Source organism: Etheostoma cragini, chromosome 14, assembly GCF_013103735.1.
Source record: "Etheostoma cragini isolate CJK2018 chromosome 14, CSU_Ecrag_1.0, whole genome shotgun sequence".
Classification (NCBI taxonomy): domain Eukaryota; kingdom Metazoa; phylum Chordata; class Actinopteri; order Perciformes; family Percidae; genus Etheostoma; species Etheostoma cragini.
Window position 1 is genome coordinate 14164641 of NC_048420.1, and position 17066 is coordinate 14181706.

The following is a 17066-nucleotide window of genomic DNA, read 5'->3' on the forward strand; positions in this document are numbered from 1 at the left end:
AACATTTGGAGTCCTCAGAGACGCTGTTATCTGATCTGCGCCTTTATTGAAGTTTCTCTGCTTACCTCCCTGTCTCGTTTTGCCCCTCTTTATCTCTGTGATTTCATTCATCTCCCTCTTTTCTCTTTATCTCTGTCTCTCCGTCTGCAGCGCTCGTGCTTCCTATTTCTGAAAAAGCTTATTTTATTCTTTCTCTCACCCGGTTTCATCCACTGATTATCTATTTTGTGAACTGTGTCTTAATATATTGCTGGCATAATAAGGTTGTTTAGTGTTAGTTTTTGTGCTTTCTACTCTTCTTTCTTCTTCTGTAAACTTCTATTTTAAAGAGAAGTGAGGAATTGTAACAAGAGAGAGAAAGTGAAAGTAGAGCTGAGGTTGCCTCGAAAGAGTGTGCCATGCTGCCCCCTTCACCTCCCTCTTCCCCCCCCTCCGTCTCTCTCCTCAACCCTTGTCCCCCCTCCTCCTTGGTGTTTATTGCCACTGGTGTGTGTTTGTGCGCCTGCGTATGTGCACGGGTGTTTTTGTGTGTTTGTGTGTGTGTGTGAGAGTGTGAGTGTGAGTGTGTGTTCATGGCAAGGGATGTAAAACCCCAAAAGTTGGCCCCATGACAAGTGACCCCCTTCTTCTCCCAGACTCCCTGTAGCAGAAACCATCAAGAAAAGCAGACAGCGCTTCACACACAAAAAGAGAAAAGAAAAAAAGAAAGGGAGATGAAGAACAGAGAGCAGAGAAAGAGGGAGAGAGCAGGGAAAGGAGGGCAAGCCCAGCTGTAAGCAACACAATGCGAACGAGAGCTTGGCAGAGGCTCAAAGCTGCTCCAAACGAGTGCCTCTAACTAACCCCCCCGAACTCCTCCACCCCTCTCTGACAAATTAAAAGCATTTGGTGTTGTAAAGCATGGGGGGGGGGGTAGAAGGGGGGAAGAAAGAAGAGGAGAAAGCAGAGGTGAGGGGAACAAGGGAGAAGATGGGATAGGGAGAGGGGACATGGGAAGGATTAGGAATTAATGCGTTTCTGCACCGTCTTAATCCTAATGATTACACCAAAATAAATACAACTCAGTTGTGTGTTGTTTTTGGTTTTCCATTTGACGTTGGTGACAGATACCAGGGGGTAAAGGTGGTCAGAGCAGGTCTCCAGTCTAAATGGACCCCTGTTTTTTTTTTTTTTTCAAACACATGCTAAAAAGTGTTTCTGATGATGTCATTGTGTAAATACAGTGCGTTGCCTGTTTTTTTTTTCTTCATTTAAAGCTAGAAAGGAAAATCAATCATGTAGGAATAAAAGAGCAGAGTGAAGGAGAAAGGTGTGTTCCTGTGTGTGAGTGTAATGTAGGAGACACAGGGAGTGGGCATATCAAGATACAGAGAATCAACAGATACCAGTGAATCACAATGTGGATACTTTACACACCCACAGCCGAACACATACAGACTTGCAAACCCACACACACACACACACACACACACACACACACACACACACACAAACACACAAGAGTCACGAACAGGAAGAAGCCTCAAGTTAAATGAGCCACAGATGAATCCAACCTGGGGCTCAACCTGACATCAGCACTTCCATCTTCCAAACCCGTGACCATAAAACATAAAAACGTACCATTTTCAGTGAGGAAGGCATTGATCTTGTAAATGGCATTCCACATTTGGAGCTTATCCTTCACTGTCAATACATATACTTCCTTCTAAAAACACATGTGGGCTCACATCTGTGAGGCCTCTTTCTAAAATCTTTAGCTGCACTTTCACTGTCTAGTAGCAGCAGCTGTGACTGGTAGACCGTGTGCAAAAATATGTGTGTTTTAGAGACATGTGAGGTTTTTACCGAGAAGTTTGAATGTGTGTCTTCCAGAATAGCACTCTTTCATCCTCACATCTACAGAAACTGCAATCATCAAACAATACAACATTTTCTTTAAAGACTTGCTTATTGTCTCGCCAGTTTGTTTTGGATTTAGGCTTGTGTGAGGTTGAATAAATGGAATATTATATTTTTGTCTGTTCCAAAATTCTTTAACTAATGTGGTCAAATCATTACTGTAATTGTTTTGGATTGATTACAAGAATGTTGCTTTTATTGTGGTTGACCATATTTTAAAAATTTGTTTGGATTTGAACTGAATGTGACTGATTAGATAACATTTGATTAAACTGGTTTGAATAAACTTAACTTAATTAGAGCTGAATGACCTGAGCTGGGTTTAATTTACTAAATCTGCCATAATAGATTTAAGTGGACTTGTGCTTTGGGCTCTGATTGCATTAGTCGGGAGGCTGTTCAGCAGTGTTACCTTGAGAAGCTTAAGCTTGTCTGGAGTTTCTAAGAATTGTAAATAGGTCAGTGAAAGACGACGTCCATCCCTCAAACGTCTGAGAAAGAGGCCCGACTCCACCCAGCCCTTCCCTTCTTTTTCTTTTTACCAGAATGTGAAAGGGAATACTCTGCCCCACCGAGACGGCCGCACATTCCTCCATTAGAGATGACAAGCTGCCCCCCCCCCGCCTACCACTGCAAATGCTACAACCCTAAATGCCTCAGGTTTCACCCAGGGAAAATCCAACTTTGGCAAGGCATCAAAACCGACCCTCACCCCTGAAAGTCTCCACACACATCCAAGTCTGCACCTGATAATCTGCACTTTGCCTTTCTTTGTCTCTCTTCCTCTTATTGAAGTCCTTCCAAAACCCATCTGAGGTGTCGTGATTGATGGTAGCGAGAGTCCATCTCCAATTGCTCCAATTAGGTCAGTCTCTCCAGTGAGGCACAACAGCTCTCCATTAGTCCTGTCCAGCCATGTTTCTTCTCTCAGAACACGTGGTGCATGGTGTTGTTAAGGGACTTTCTATGTTTTATCTGCAGAATTGTGGTACATTATGACTTCTTAACACAATGGGGGCGGGCACATGCAGTGCCGGCGGGGAGCCAAAGATCTTCAGTCCAATCAATCAACATTGTCATGTTTAGTCTGTGCTTGTCTTTCACTACAGGAGGGAGGCCTGCTACTGTTCTGGAGAGCGGCACATACACCAGCTTTTTTTTTGGCATCTGTCGAGAGTTTTTGAGACGTTATTCGGAGATCAACAATTGTGATTGCCTCAACTCAAGACAGTGACATAGGGGGGGGGGGAGTGCGTGGTGAAATGTAAAAACCCGCATCAAATGATCATTTACATGTGTGCAGCCCAACGGTGGCTGTGAATAATGTGAATCTGTTGCAGCATTTAATTTTTGTTTAATGTAAATGTTCACAATCACAAATCAACCTGCGGCTGTGTATACTCACTTTTCAAATAAAGACTACGGGTGATTGAAAGAAAAAAGGGAAAGAAAGTAATACTGGCGGATCAGCACATAACTTATGTATCTTAGAGAAGGAGTTCTCAACTGGTCTCACCCTGTGACCCGCATGTTCCCATGGTCATTAAGGGGTGACCCCCTTTTAATAGAATTCAAACCAAGCACATTTTTTTCCAAAAATAGCCTTTGAAAACACACATCTTTTAAAAAATATGAATAGACATATTTACATGTGCAAAGGGCATTTCAGAGCACATTCATAAGAAACTGAGGAGGAACATGACAATGCATGTAAGAAAGTGACTGAAATAAATTAAATATCAATACTGCACAAACTAAATAAGGTTCAAATTATCTTGCCTCTGAACATCAACACAAACTTAAAGTGGAAGGTTAATCAAATGATGGCTACATTGGTCATGGCGCTAGACTGTGGCACGGCTCTGACGCATGTCCGTCAAAAAATAAATAAAATAAAATAAAAGATCAAAATCCAAAAGTCCAAAACCCAATGGGCATTAAATATTGTTTATATAGTTGAGAATAACTGTCTTAGGGTACTCTGGTTTATGATCAAACACAAAACAAACTACATGAAAGATGACGGAGCGTTCTCGTAACATGAATGCAAATATTATGCTTCATAATTCTTCTATCCACTCAAGCATTTTCACGTTGCTTTCCCCAAAGCTTTATGTCCACAAAACCAACAAAATGGTATAATAGCTTCTCTCCCTCCTTCTTTTGTAGTTGGCAAAAAAACAACTTTGTGCACAATGTCTGACAGTCATGGCAGATACTCCACTTGGTCTCAGTAGACTTAACACTGTTGCATCAGACTCTGTTATCACATTTTGTTTCAGTATAGCTGAACAGACATTTTAAGGTGTTCTCAGTGACATCGTGTCCTGTTTTTGTTGTAAGACGGCAGCATTAGTAAAACTGTTACCTGACAGCCTGTGAGAGTTGACATCCATCAGAATTTTTTGGAAAGCTTCCTTATCCAGGCTACACCACAAGATCTGCATTTTATAATTCATGTCAGTATTTAATAAAAGCGTACAGATGGATATCATAATGATATATTTCCATCCTGCTGTCAGGTCCTTGAACAGGACACAAAATCCCTATCAGCTCACTTTAAAAAGATCAATAAAACATCTGTCACTTTATTATTGCTGCTTCTTTTGTAACAAAATGAATGACAGTTCCCGGCTCCTCATTGTTGTAGCTTGATGAGAGAACACAAATAGTTCCTTTCAGCGCTATGAACGTGAACCTGACTCGCAACCTTGACCGCATGCCATCCTCTTCATCTCCCATCAACCTTGTCCCTCTCCACTGTACACAATGTAATAAGTAAGAAAAAGCCATACAATTCCTCATCCATCTTTTGTGCCACATACAGTGGAACTCGCAGGTCGCCCGAGGACACATCCATTCATTAAGCCCCTCCACCCCAGAGGAGGAATTGGACCGCAGGCTCCCAAGTGCATCACCATGTCACCTTGAACAAATCCAGATGATTAAATGACAAGCAATCCCACGTGAGGACGCTTTATTTCCCAGGAAACGCTTTCCCTCCTATCCAATTTTCAAGATGCAAATCTTAAAATGTTGTGCTGAGGAGAAAAAAAAAACATTCCCCTCTGTGTGGGTGTGTGTGTGTGTGTGTGTGTGTGTCTCTCTCTCTCTCACCATATAAGCAATACTAATTGCCTTTCATAATTAGCCCGGTGACAATAATTGTTGAACTGATAAAGCTGAGTGCTGTGTGTGTGTATGAAGTCACAATCCCCAGCTCTCCTCATTCTTCTTCATATGGCTCCTGATAAAGTGGGTCATCAATGCAATGCCCCATATTTAGATCACACAAGGACATTTCCTACGCACGTTTTCCTGGCAAGTTTTCACAGTGTTTCCCTGCTCCTACGCTGTTTTATTCCGTGGGTGCAAGCACTGAGGGAGAGCACGGGCAGGGTGGGAGTGGGAGTTTTATTTTATAAGAAGCATCCCACCAATGGAGCCCCTGCAACCTCACAGACAGAATCTGGCATGTAAATTTGGGAAAAGCAAGACGAGGAAGAGTTTTAATTAGCCTGGTTAAGTAGGCACTCGCGAAGCCGCCGGGGCTCACCAGGGGGATTATGACAGATTTATTTAGCCAAGGCTGCAGGAGACGCTGCGATATGATATATTCCAACAACAACAATAGCTTTGTAATCACGCTCCAACCCCAGAACCCCGGCTAATCTATTCCTGTGTCTCGAAACAAGCACTCATTTTATTCCCTCTCATCTGGAAGTCAAGAGTTTTTTTTCCTTTCCTTTTTTTTCTTCTCCCCTTCTACGCTTCTTTTTCTTCCTCGTCTCTCCTGTGTACAACCCTTGTGGGCAATTTAGTGAAGCACTCAGACATGCTAACACAATCAACAATCAGGTCGTTTGCTCTCTCTAATAGGCACTCTGGTTTTCAGTAAAAGAAGCCGTATTGTTTATTTGATTGTGCTCACAAGGGAGAGTCCGCTGGGGAAGTATTTGTTACACGTGGAAGGCAGAGGTGTTGTTGTACTGGCAAAGGATTGCCTTTGTTTTGGAGTGACTACTACAGGAAGTCTGAACATTGAGGCACAATGCAAAACCACAAAAGTCACTCTCAATTCAAAGCACTGCATTCAGAGCTTAGTGTCATTTTGCGATGCTTGTGGTGCACTTGTTGAGTGAGTATGCAGTTTGTTACTTCATTGTCATTGTACAAAACTAAGCTTTTTTGACATGAAGTTATAAAAAATCATTTCTACTGAAGCAGTCACAAAATGTTTGTTTTTCTAAATGTTAATAGCTGCAACTTAGTACCCTTAAAACGTTGTGTTGAGTGCACTGAAAACAGGATTGTGTTTTTCATTCAGGGAATAAAAGTGCAAGTGAAACGTCACATAGTAATAGCAACAGAGAAGAAGTTAATACAGTGTGAGGTTTCTTTGCGGTGAAGCCTAACCACTGAAAAATTAAATAGAAAGCCCAAAATGTGTAATAGAAAAAACTAGTTTGGGTGAAATGGTAATAATATTATTATTTATTATAATAATAATCGACTTTCAACAGCTGCACAGGAGGGAATTCTACAGGCCTGCTGTTTTTTTTCTTTACATCTTGTCACCTGTCCAAATACCCATCAAAACCATGTGGGACCCCCCACACACACACGCACACACACACACACACACACACACACACAAAGTCGAGCAAGGAAGAGGTATACACAGTAATTATTGACAACACATAACACCTGTTTCTATTCCGCATGGGTGGAGCACTCGGAAACTCCATATAAGACATGCTGTTTACTCTGAAAAGCTTTAGAAGTACGGGACACAGACGACTAATTGCAATACATGTGCAGTATGTCTGTATGAGGGTGTATGGTGTTGTTTTGGATACTGAACTAGGACATTAGTAAGTGTAGTTGTGTGGCAACTCAAGGATTTTAAAGGGTTAGAAGCAGCAACATTTGTTATACATTTTATTTTGACAATTATAATTAAGGTAATTTCTAATTTTGTGACAGATTTGTTCTGATATTCAAATGTTGTGCTAAACCTTGTTTGTGTAATACGGCACTGTGTGGAAGCAGAGAATACACTCCAAGTAAAGTAATATCAAACTCCAAAGATACTTTTTGCAGTACTCAAGCATTTAAAAGGAAATCTAAAGTAATTAACATGAACACATTCAAACACTGTCTGGCTAATCTTAGTTTGAACCACTAGATCCATCACATTTATATAAAAAATCAAGCGCAAGGTCATTTGTGCCGTGGGCAGTTAGGGAAAGAAACTGAATCTGAATGTGTTTTGGACACAAAGTAGGATGCGGGAGAACCTTTTTCAGCAGAAGTGAGCAGCTTTCACTGGAATGACAATGGGTTTGGCTTTCTCTTCCATTGTTAATATGCATGAATGTTATTCAAAGTTGAAAGACTGAAAATAGAACATGACAGATTAACATACTCCAAAGCACTGAAAAATCAATTGAGGTAATGTTTATACTCTGTTAAAACACACAAGCACAGACAGACACACACACACACACACACACACACGCACACATACATGGACCTAGGAGAATAGTGAAGCTCTGCAGGCAGACCTCACCCCCTTCAAACAAGCCACAAAGGAAAAGATGGGCTTAAAGTAAACAGGAGGCAGACATAGAGGGGGGTAGAGACAACCACAATTTAACTACAGAGTGACACACCATACTGAGTCTGTGTGTCTGTGTGTGTGTAGATCTGTCCATCTTTATCCCTCCATATGTCTATCTTCCTCCATATGTGAGTGATTGAGTCAGCTCACCGCAACCCCACACACACACACCACCCTCCCACATCGCTGATGATAGAAAGCCTTTAATGGACTTGTGCGTGTGTGTGATTGGTTTTGTGAACGCCCAAGTATTCAAATGAATAAAATACAGAACAAGAGGGAGAGAGGGAAAGAGAGGGAAAATGGTAGAGAGGGAGAGGGAGAGAGAGAGGCTGCTGAGGGTTGCAGTAGCCGCTCTGTCTCTCTGTCTTCATCTTGCTTTGTAATTCAGCAGGCGTTGGTGTCGTCAGCAGAGAAACATGACGGTGGTGAGACCCACCGCCGCATGCTCTGATGCCTCATTTACTCACTGGCCTCATTTCATCACAACTGCCCAAAACAACTTTTATTTTCTTCCTGCCACAATTTCTTTTTTCAAACATCAGCAGCCCCAAATGGCATGACAAATGATCCGCCAGCTGGACAAGGCATGACCATATAAAGTACTTCCTTGATCAACACAATTCATTTTCGCTTCAGTTGCGTATGCATACACTGCAATTTTTGGGCTGGAAAATTATGCTGTCAGGTGATTTATCAACATTTTGAAGCTAGAGGAAGTCAGCTGCTGTGCTTATGAAGATTCTGGCTGGTTTTGTTACTTTACATTTATTTGAATTTCCCTTTTTTCTCATGAACGTTGTAGATCAAGGCTCTCTTTTGGCTATTTGTGTAAATCAAAGGGGGTGGGAGTAGGGTAAAAGGCTTATTTGACATGACAAAAAAAAAAAAAAAAACGGGACGGACTGAACGTTCTCAGAGGGAAACTTACAAATTAGCCTCCGCTGAGGATTCTGACGTGCCTTCCCAAAATGAAAGGCCATGACAATTAGCATGAACCTCCCGTCCCGGCTCAGCCGTCTGCCAAACCAAGCTGAACTTGAGGGGGAGCAGGCGTTTTTCTCACTGTTTTAACGTTCTTCCTTTTCATTTTAATTAACACCTCAGTTACTTAGGGTGTTTGGGTTTCCTCAGAGGGAGCGTGCAGGAGCCTGTTTTTTTTCTCCCACAAGTTCGTAACACCTGTTCAGTCAGCAGGTGCTCCAGTCACCACTGCTGAGCAGAAAAAAAACTGAAAATTCCAGAAATAGTAAGCATAGGAATCTGACACTAAGGTGATTTAATCAGAAGTTATAGGAATACATTAAATGTAAATATGCTATACAAATCTGGTTTGATTTGCGGATTTTTCCCCCCCATCTGAGCATTTTGGTTTTGCCCTGAATTCAATTATTTTCCAAGCTGTTTTTACCCATATTTGTGCGATTGTTTTCTCTCTGTCTAAAGCAGGGAACAAAACAAGTCAACACCATTGTCAGGTACATTAGCTATTCAGTTATTCTCTTTTTTCTTCCTCGCATAATGCTTGAGTGTCTGCATTTGAATATCGACCAGGACTGTCACACAGCTTTCAGGTGAGCGCAGGAGCAGAAATATACAACCCAATAACAGTGCCTTGCCAGCTGCTGTATTTTTCTTTTGTTTCCCAAACTAGATATGAACACATACTTTCCAGTGTTATCTCTCTCTCTTTCTCTCTCACTGTATAATTTCACCTCAAAGGACTTGTATTGCGTTCATTAATCTACCCCACTTGACAGTTATTTGGTCCAGATTTGATTTGCGGCTGTTAGTTTTGATCGCTGCCATATTGGGAATGATTTGAAAGCATTACAGCGTCCCTTGAATCCATAATGAATTTGTTGCACCTTTATGGAATATTGCAGTGACAGGATTTGTGTGCTTTAATATTCTGTCTACAGTCATAATGCTGGGGAGGAGAATGATGTCAACACCATGGCTGTCTTTCTTTCTCACTTTCTTTCTTGCTTATGTATTTCATGTTGTAGTTTTCTTTGTGTCATCCATCTATCTATCCATCTATCCTTTTGTCTCTTGTCTATCTCTCCCCCTCCCTTCCTAATGCTGTAAAATGTCTCACTGTTCAAGCACATCCTCCTCCCTCTTCCAATTAGACATATGAAATCATCCTCGTATCAATTGGTGAGTTTTACACCCATTAATTTGCCATAATTATTTCATTTGAGATTGATCTGACTGCGCCATCGCAGATGGTGTGTGCGTTGAAGCTCTGTTGCCTCTGCTGTTTAAAGGGAGTCATTTTAATTGGAGCCTTTTCTACGCTAATTGTTCTCTCTGTTGTAAATCAGTGTCTCCCCAGGTCTTTCTTAGCAAATTGTCTTGGCAGTTTCCGTGTTTCATCTTGGATTGAGTTTTATTGCGTTGCGTAACTGTGTGATTGACTGTGATGATGTGCAATCGGAGAATTTGAGGACTTAATCCCACCAAAATGATGGCATATTAGAGATATTGGATGGAATACAATAGTACTATGGAAAGATGTAATGATGGTTTTTGTGTGACCAATCTTCTAATTAAATAAAAATAGCTCTTAAACTGGATTACAGCTAGTTTTAAAGACAGAACGCCAAGAAACAATTAAAAAGAAAATGTGTCACTTGACGCTCCCCCAGACTTTGCAATGCTTTGTAAGTACCACAGCTTTAAATCAGGGAGTAGCCTTTGGCTTATTGTCCAAAGTTCTAGCCAACAAAAACAGCACCTGCCCTTGCATGTCCATCAGTAGCCCATTAACTCAGTCTGGTGGAGCAGACTCTTTAAACTGACCAGAATGTGGTGAGCTCAAAGCCTCTCCTGTTGACGTATGGAGATAAATAGACTCTGGCTTGCATTGTCCTGCTCACACGCCCACATTCAGCTTCATTGGTCTTTGTGACAGGCCAATGGGGGAGATATGCAAACGAGATACAGAAGAAGGGAACCCCCAAATATTTTAATTTGTTTTCATTCATCAACCATGCTTTACAGACTTTATTTTTTCCATCCATCTTTAACCCCTGGAAACAAAAGCATCAAAAAGGAAAGATGTAATTAGTCCTAAAGGTGACTGTTAAAACACACACAAACTCTTCTTATTTGTGTCTTGCATGAATGATTCCTGACCTGTGACCTTCCCCAAAGGGAGTGGGTGAGGGCTTTTCGGGTTTGGGATTAGGTTGGGGGTTGAATGACCGCCGGGCCGAAGGCAGGAAGTGTAAGCTGATACACATCAGACCCCTCATTTAGATCTAAAACGATTTCGTTTCATGCATGACCGCAATAAGAGCTCTGCACTTCATATAGGCTTGGCAAGGCCACGGTGCATAGATCATTAAAGCAGAAATAATCCTGCAGTCTGACTTTTGAGCCTGTAAAACACAAGTAAAAATCCATCACTTCAGTACAGCTGTTCAACTGTGCACTGATCAGTGTGCTTTAAACATGTGTGTTCCCAGCAGGTTAGCTTGCATGCATGTATCTGTGAACAAGTAGGTGTGTTTGTTCATGCACATGTGTCTAGGACTGTGAATACTTCTCAACTCTAATGCATTAGCAGGAGAGAGTGGTATGGAAATCCCAGTTGGCTAGTTGGTATTTCTGTTACTAGGAGAGCCCAAATAAGTGAAATCTAGTAGGCTTTATCTCCCAGAGGAATATTGAGCAGGACTCAACAGATTAAGACCTGTTGACTGATGGCAGCTTAAACTATAGTGCAGTTGCACTCTTAGCTTCTCTGGATAAGTGTTCCAAAATGACACAAGCATGGGCGTCTGACTGGGGGGGGGGAAAGGGGACTGACCCCCAATTTACACCGGCTGCGTAACGGCAGCGTAACAGGTGCGCATCAGCTCCGCTGGGTGGCAGCTCCGTGCTCTGGTGTCCGTCAATACCCACCAGGTCCAGATTTGTTGCGGAACGACTGCGGCCATGCCGAAGCTGAAGTCTCGAGGAGCCATGAGATCTCACAAATTCATGTAGAATAAAACCACAACACCACCAACAGTTTGTTTCCATCCAGAGGAATAGAGAGGAAACAACTCTGTGCTGTGTTTTTAAGGTGTAGAAGTGCAGTGAAATATGATCCGCCGTGAGCATGGTCTATTTTATTTTGAAAATTAGCCGGATGTTTTACTTTTGATTCTCCTGTCCCGCATTATTTTAAAAATATAAGCTTTGCGTATCTTTTCCGAATTGAATTGTCTTGTGCGTATTTACTGTTCAAACCTCTCTTGATGGAAGATGCGGTTTGATTCGCTGAAATATGTGGCATGTCAATAGTTCCATTTGTCAATTACTTTGGTTATGGCCCTAAACATGCAAAACTAATGACATAACTATCGGCCCCAGGTATACTATGTTTGGCAACTAGCGAATATTAGCATGCTAACATGCTAAACTAAGATGGTAAACATTATACCTGCTAAACATTGAAACGCTTGCATTGTCACTGAGGCGAGCATTTAGTTTAAAGCAGCACTGCATTATTGTTACAGAAAATAGGACCATTATTGTGTACCGTAATTGATACTAAAAATGATTACTACTGTACTGTATTGTTACTAAAAATATTGAATACAATTATACATTAAATAAGCAGTATATCCCATTTTATGCTCTAAATATTTATAAAATATACAAATTGCTTCCACCCCTGTGTGAATAAATTGATTTTAATTAGAATCTAATCAAAAATAAACAAAACAATGTGACTTGCAGCAGAGCTACTCATGTTATTATAGTTCTAAACGTTGTAACGCATTCACTTTAAATGTTACGCTTGAATGAAAACTGCTGCAGGTTTGCTTTCCAGTAAAATGCGCTTCATACTTCATTTCAAAAACTTAAAATTAGCTTGAAAATTGAATGAAAACATGGCTATTGAATACAAATAAATAAAAATATTTTTTACCACGTCCCATCCCATATTTTCAGATCCCATTATCAAATAATAGGCATAATTTTTGTTCATATCACTTACATACAGTAAATTTAGGGCAAAGAAATCAAGGCAAATCTTCTAGGATATTTTAATTTAATTTGGGGTTTGCAGAAGCAAAACACATCCTACTCATTTACTTTGGATGTTTTAAAGACTCAAAAATTAAGGAAATGCCTTCAGGTAAAGTCACAGCAGATTCCTGTCTTACCCCCTACAGTGGCCTAACTTCCCTGCTGAGATCCCTATATGGTCGGGCCTCTCTCTCTCACTTAAGTAGCATTCATCAATCCAGGCCTGCTCCGTTGCTATAGAATGTGTAAGCACTCAGAAATGGACTGTTTGAGATGTAAAAAACACTGTGTTCTGCCAGTGGGGTGACAGAGTAAAAATGAAGTAGATGGCGTAAGTGTGTGTGTGTTTCAGCATTCACCAGTGTGTGTGTGTATGTGCATGTTTGTGCTGGATATTCCCCAGCCCACAGTCATCATCCTAGCACGGCGTGGACTGTATTTTTATCAGGTTGCATGTTTCATACAGGCGTGTTGCAGGAAACCAAAAGTCAACGATTGTGCCATACATGGAACCCAATTGACCTTCCTTGACCTTACATTAAAGGCTACATTGACTCTTGAAAATTTATAATATAAAGTTGTTTTTTTTGGGTCGAGCTTTCCTTTAGCAGCAGACATAGATTTTGAGTAGTCAGCAGTAACTAAAGTAAGATTGTGTAACTGTTTGTTTAAAAATATATATAATAATAATGATAATGTTAATAAGACCAAAAGATTCAGGAGGAAAACTGCAAGGATAGACTTTTCCCTTTTTGTCGCTTTGAAAAATCTCTCCTTAAATGGATTGGAGCAGAAACACCATCTTGAGAAGCTGGATTCCGTGTTTTGGCTTCATCAAGTGGCAGCAAATGCCAAGATGTATGGATGAGAGGCCTTGTACAGGTGCCATGCCAATGCCCTAAATGGTTAAGTGCCCCAAGTGCCAGTTTGCCTGGCACCCAGACAACTGGCACATTGAGGTGGTCCTTGAATTACATTAGTGTCAGTGAGAAAAAGTACAAGGGCCTGACACAGAGAACATTTCCATTCAAAAGAAAGCTTTCATTTTGACAGTATGGACAGGAGATATTGTCTTTTAATAAATAAATAAATAAATAAATCTGGTCGGGTCCCATTATAGAATAGGAATATAAGAATATAATTCAGCCTTTGCCTCAGCTTTTAAGGAGGGAATGACACCTCACTCAGATGGCGAAAATAATGTCCAATGTAGACAAAACAGAGATCGCCCACTTGTGTCAGAAATTCCAATCGCTCGCATTCATTTACAGAAAAAGCGAAATGATCCTCCTACCTTAAAGGAGAATTCCGGTTGATTCCAACACATAGCTCTGTTTTGAAATTTTGGAGTGCTGTCAGAGAGAAAAATGAAGACATTTGGTGGTGCCTACGCCGTGTTATCCTCCTACTAGAGTTAGCATTATGCATGACTGGCAGCATTATTAGGGTGGGACAAGTGACTCCTGCGGGTGGTGTGGGGCACCTCAGCAGAGCAGGATGGACTCTAACTCTCCTTGTCTTTTATTCTTCAGGTGAAGGTCCTCACTGACAGGTCTAAGGAAGCAATAGCTATGTGACACATGACTGTCTACACCCTCCACATGCCAATGGGAGGGCATGCTAAACTTGAAAGAGAGGGAGAAAAAGGTGAGAGCTAATTTGCACAGACACTGATTCCAATTAACCATGCAAGCAGAGGAGAACCAGGATTTATTTAGTTGTAACCGTTACATGACACATAAAGTAGCAGTAAAAAAGATCATATTTTCTTGTTAGTATATATCAGAATTTATCAAAGAGACAGCAGGCATTTTGCAGCCCTCATTAGCATGGCTACCTTAAATGAAATGGAAGAGAAGTTGCTCTCCTCCGTGTCTTTACTGTCAGAGAGAGGCAGAGAATCACAGATGGCCAGTTGCGCATCATTAAGCCTATGAAGCCTGGACTGCTAACTTAGCAAAACCTCCAGTCTGCAGCTGGACCTGTGTGTGTTTGTATGCGCGTGTGTGTGTGTGTGTGTGTGTGTGTGTGTGTGTGTGTGTGTGTGTGTGTGTGTGTGTGTGTGCATGCGTGCAAAATCCACAGGTGCATAGGCCTGCTCCGGACGGAAAAGAGAGCATTAGCCCAGGGCCATGGAGGCAGGGAGAGAGGCATAAGAAAAGGGGCAGGGCAAGGCTGTTTCAAATGCAAATAGCCTGCCCTGTTCCTCACAAAAACTTCCTCCAGTGGCACAGCTTGTAGAATATAGCACCCCATGGCTTCATTCAAAAGATACACCCACTAACCATGGACTGTAGAACCACATGGCCCCCTGAAACCACTCAACCATATCATAAAGAACACTGAGCTCTTTCTCAATGATACTAGTCAATGAATACACAGGCGTATTAGCCCAGCAGTTAAGGTTCATTTAATGTCCCCTTTGCGCTGTATGTTGTAAGACTGTATTATATAATGTCTTTACTCTTGGGATTGTTTTAGGTTTTTTAAAATCATCTCACTGAGAAGTATAAGATATAAAAACGTGGGGGAGTAGATATAAAATAAGTTTGCTTTCAGCAAGTTTAATGTACCCTGATGCCACCAAGTGCATAGCAAATAGCCATTATATATCATCTGCTTGCTGTGCTAAGAAGGAAGCGCTGGCAAGATCATTGGTCTACTTACCTAAAACACGTCCTGATTACTAAATGGAGATATAAATATCTTGTCTGTGTTCGGCAAGGCAGTTCCACGTCTTTGATTAACAGTTAAAAATCATCAGAGTTTGTAGCAGCATAATGAAAAACACTTATTTTTTCCAAGACAAGCAGGTAACAAAATGATGACCATGAGATATTACAAAAACATTTCTAATTCTGGAGGATAAATAAACTTAGTTGTAATAGCAGTAATCACCTCCCTTGGCTTGCATGTAATTCTTTACTGAGTGGACTAAAAAATGTCCATACAGATTTGTTAGTGTTGCTTGTATTGAAATCAGGGTGATATTTTAATTAAAATCACCTTTTTTCTTAATGATCTTCTATAACATATTCCTCCCTTTCCAAACTTGCAATTTGTCTCAAAACTTTGTAGGTTTAGATTTGTTATCAGTACTCACAAAAGAGTTTGACTTCCCAACATTTAGCACTCAGTAGGAAGTCTGAGGCGTGTTTGTACATCTGCTTTGGCTATCACGGCAGCCTGACAGCCAATAGGCTTTTTGAAAACTGCATTTGTTTTAGGACTCCCTTGACATGCCACTCATTGACACATCAACTAAGAGAAAATGTTAAACTAGGCTTGACTGAGATACACATGATGAGCAGTCACATAATACACAAACATGCATTCACACACATACACACACACACATTTTGTTTGAAGCAGCCTGCGAGTTTCATCACAAGATATAGTATCATAAAATATGAATGTCCTAAGGAATTGTGTCTGTCTGTGTGTGTGTGTGTGTGTGTGTGTGTGTGTGTGTGTGTGTGTGTGTGTGTGTGTGTATGTGTGTGTGTGTGTGTGTTGTAGTCTATGAATTATGGCCTTGAGAACCCACTGCGCTACTGAACTATAAACAATACGGTCACCCACTCACACAAATAGATACGCGCCACAAAGAAAGTCTTACAGACACATATACACTGGGGCCTTTGACAGCAGCGTTATGACTGCCATGAGACAGGAAAGCCTGAGAGTTGGTGGATTTACCCAGCATGCACTGAGAGAAGAGGCAGCACAAACTCTAATGGAACAGACAGATGCTTCAAACCTATCCATCCATCTATATATCCACATCTAATCTGACATACCATCGGTCTAAAATAATAATTACAGAGCTTAATGCTTCACATTAAGGGCATTTATAAAGGAAAAACTGTGAAAAAATGTTTTTAAAAGTCAGCAGTCAGGTTGTTTGAATTATAACTTTAAGTAAAGTTAAATAAAGAGTGCTTTTGTTGCATGAGTGGGGGAACTTACAAAGTCCCTCCAGGATTTTGCAGACCTTTTTTTTTAGATTGTTGAAGCCCAAAATGCCTGATGTTGCTGGAGGTTTTGTAAAAGAATTGCGATAAATGTTGCAATGTTTTTGTATTATTGCAATGAAGTTGCGGGACACAGAGAAAGTTGCAAACAAAGTTGCAATATTTTTTGTATAGTTCTTTAAAAGTAAAAAGGAAACTTGTTTTGGGAGAATAAAATAACTCTGGGCTGAGTTTCCTAGGACCTTACCAAAAAGGCAGAGTATGTTGCAAATAAAATGGGTGGTGGTATTAAGACAAAAGATAATTTATTAAACTTATAAACTCTGAACATGTCTATCAGTGGCTTGTTGATCTTTACATTGTTAGTTAATTTCCTGTCCTGGGACACACATTCATACGGCTTGATAAAATGGACTTTATCATTGCACTTACACTACCGAGTGTTGCTGTCCTCAATTTAGGTCATCCTGTACGTCTCATGTCAGTGTTTTCCTGCATCCACCGTGTGTGCTTCTGTATTTGCACGCGTCAGTCGCGGG

At 40.9% G+C, this 17066-nt stretch overlaps 1 long non-coding RNA gene across 1 annotated transcript; it reads left to right on the forward strand.

Moving 5' to 3' along the window:
• Nucleotides 1–1600: 1600 nt before the first annotated feature.
• On the forward strand, nt 1601–16761 carry LOC117957104. The gene is made up of 3 exons (XR_004659437.1): nt 1601–1616; nt 15926–15932; nt 16682–16761. It is a non-coding gene; the product is annotated as an uncharacterized LOC117957104 (long non-coding RNA).
• The last annotated feature ends 305 nt before the right edge of the window (nt 16762–17066 follow it).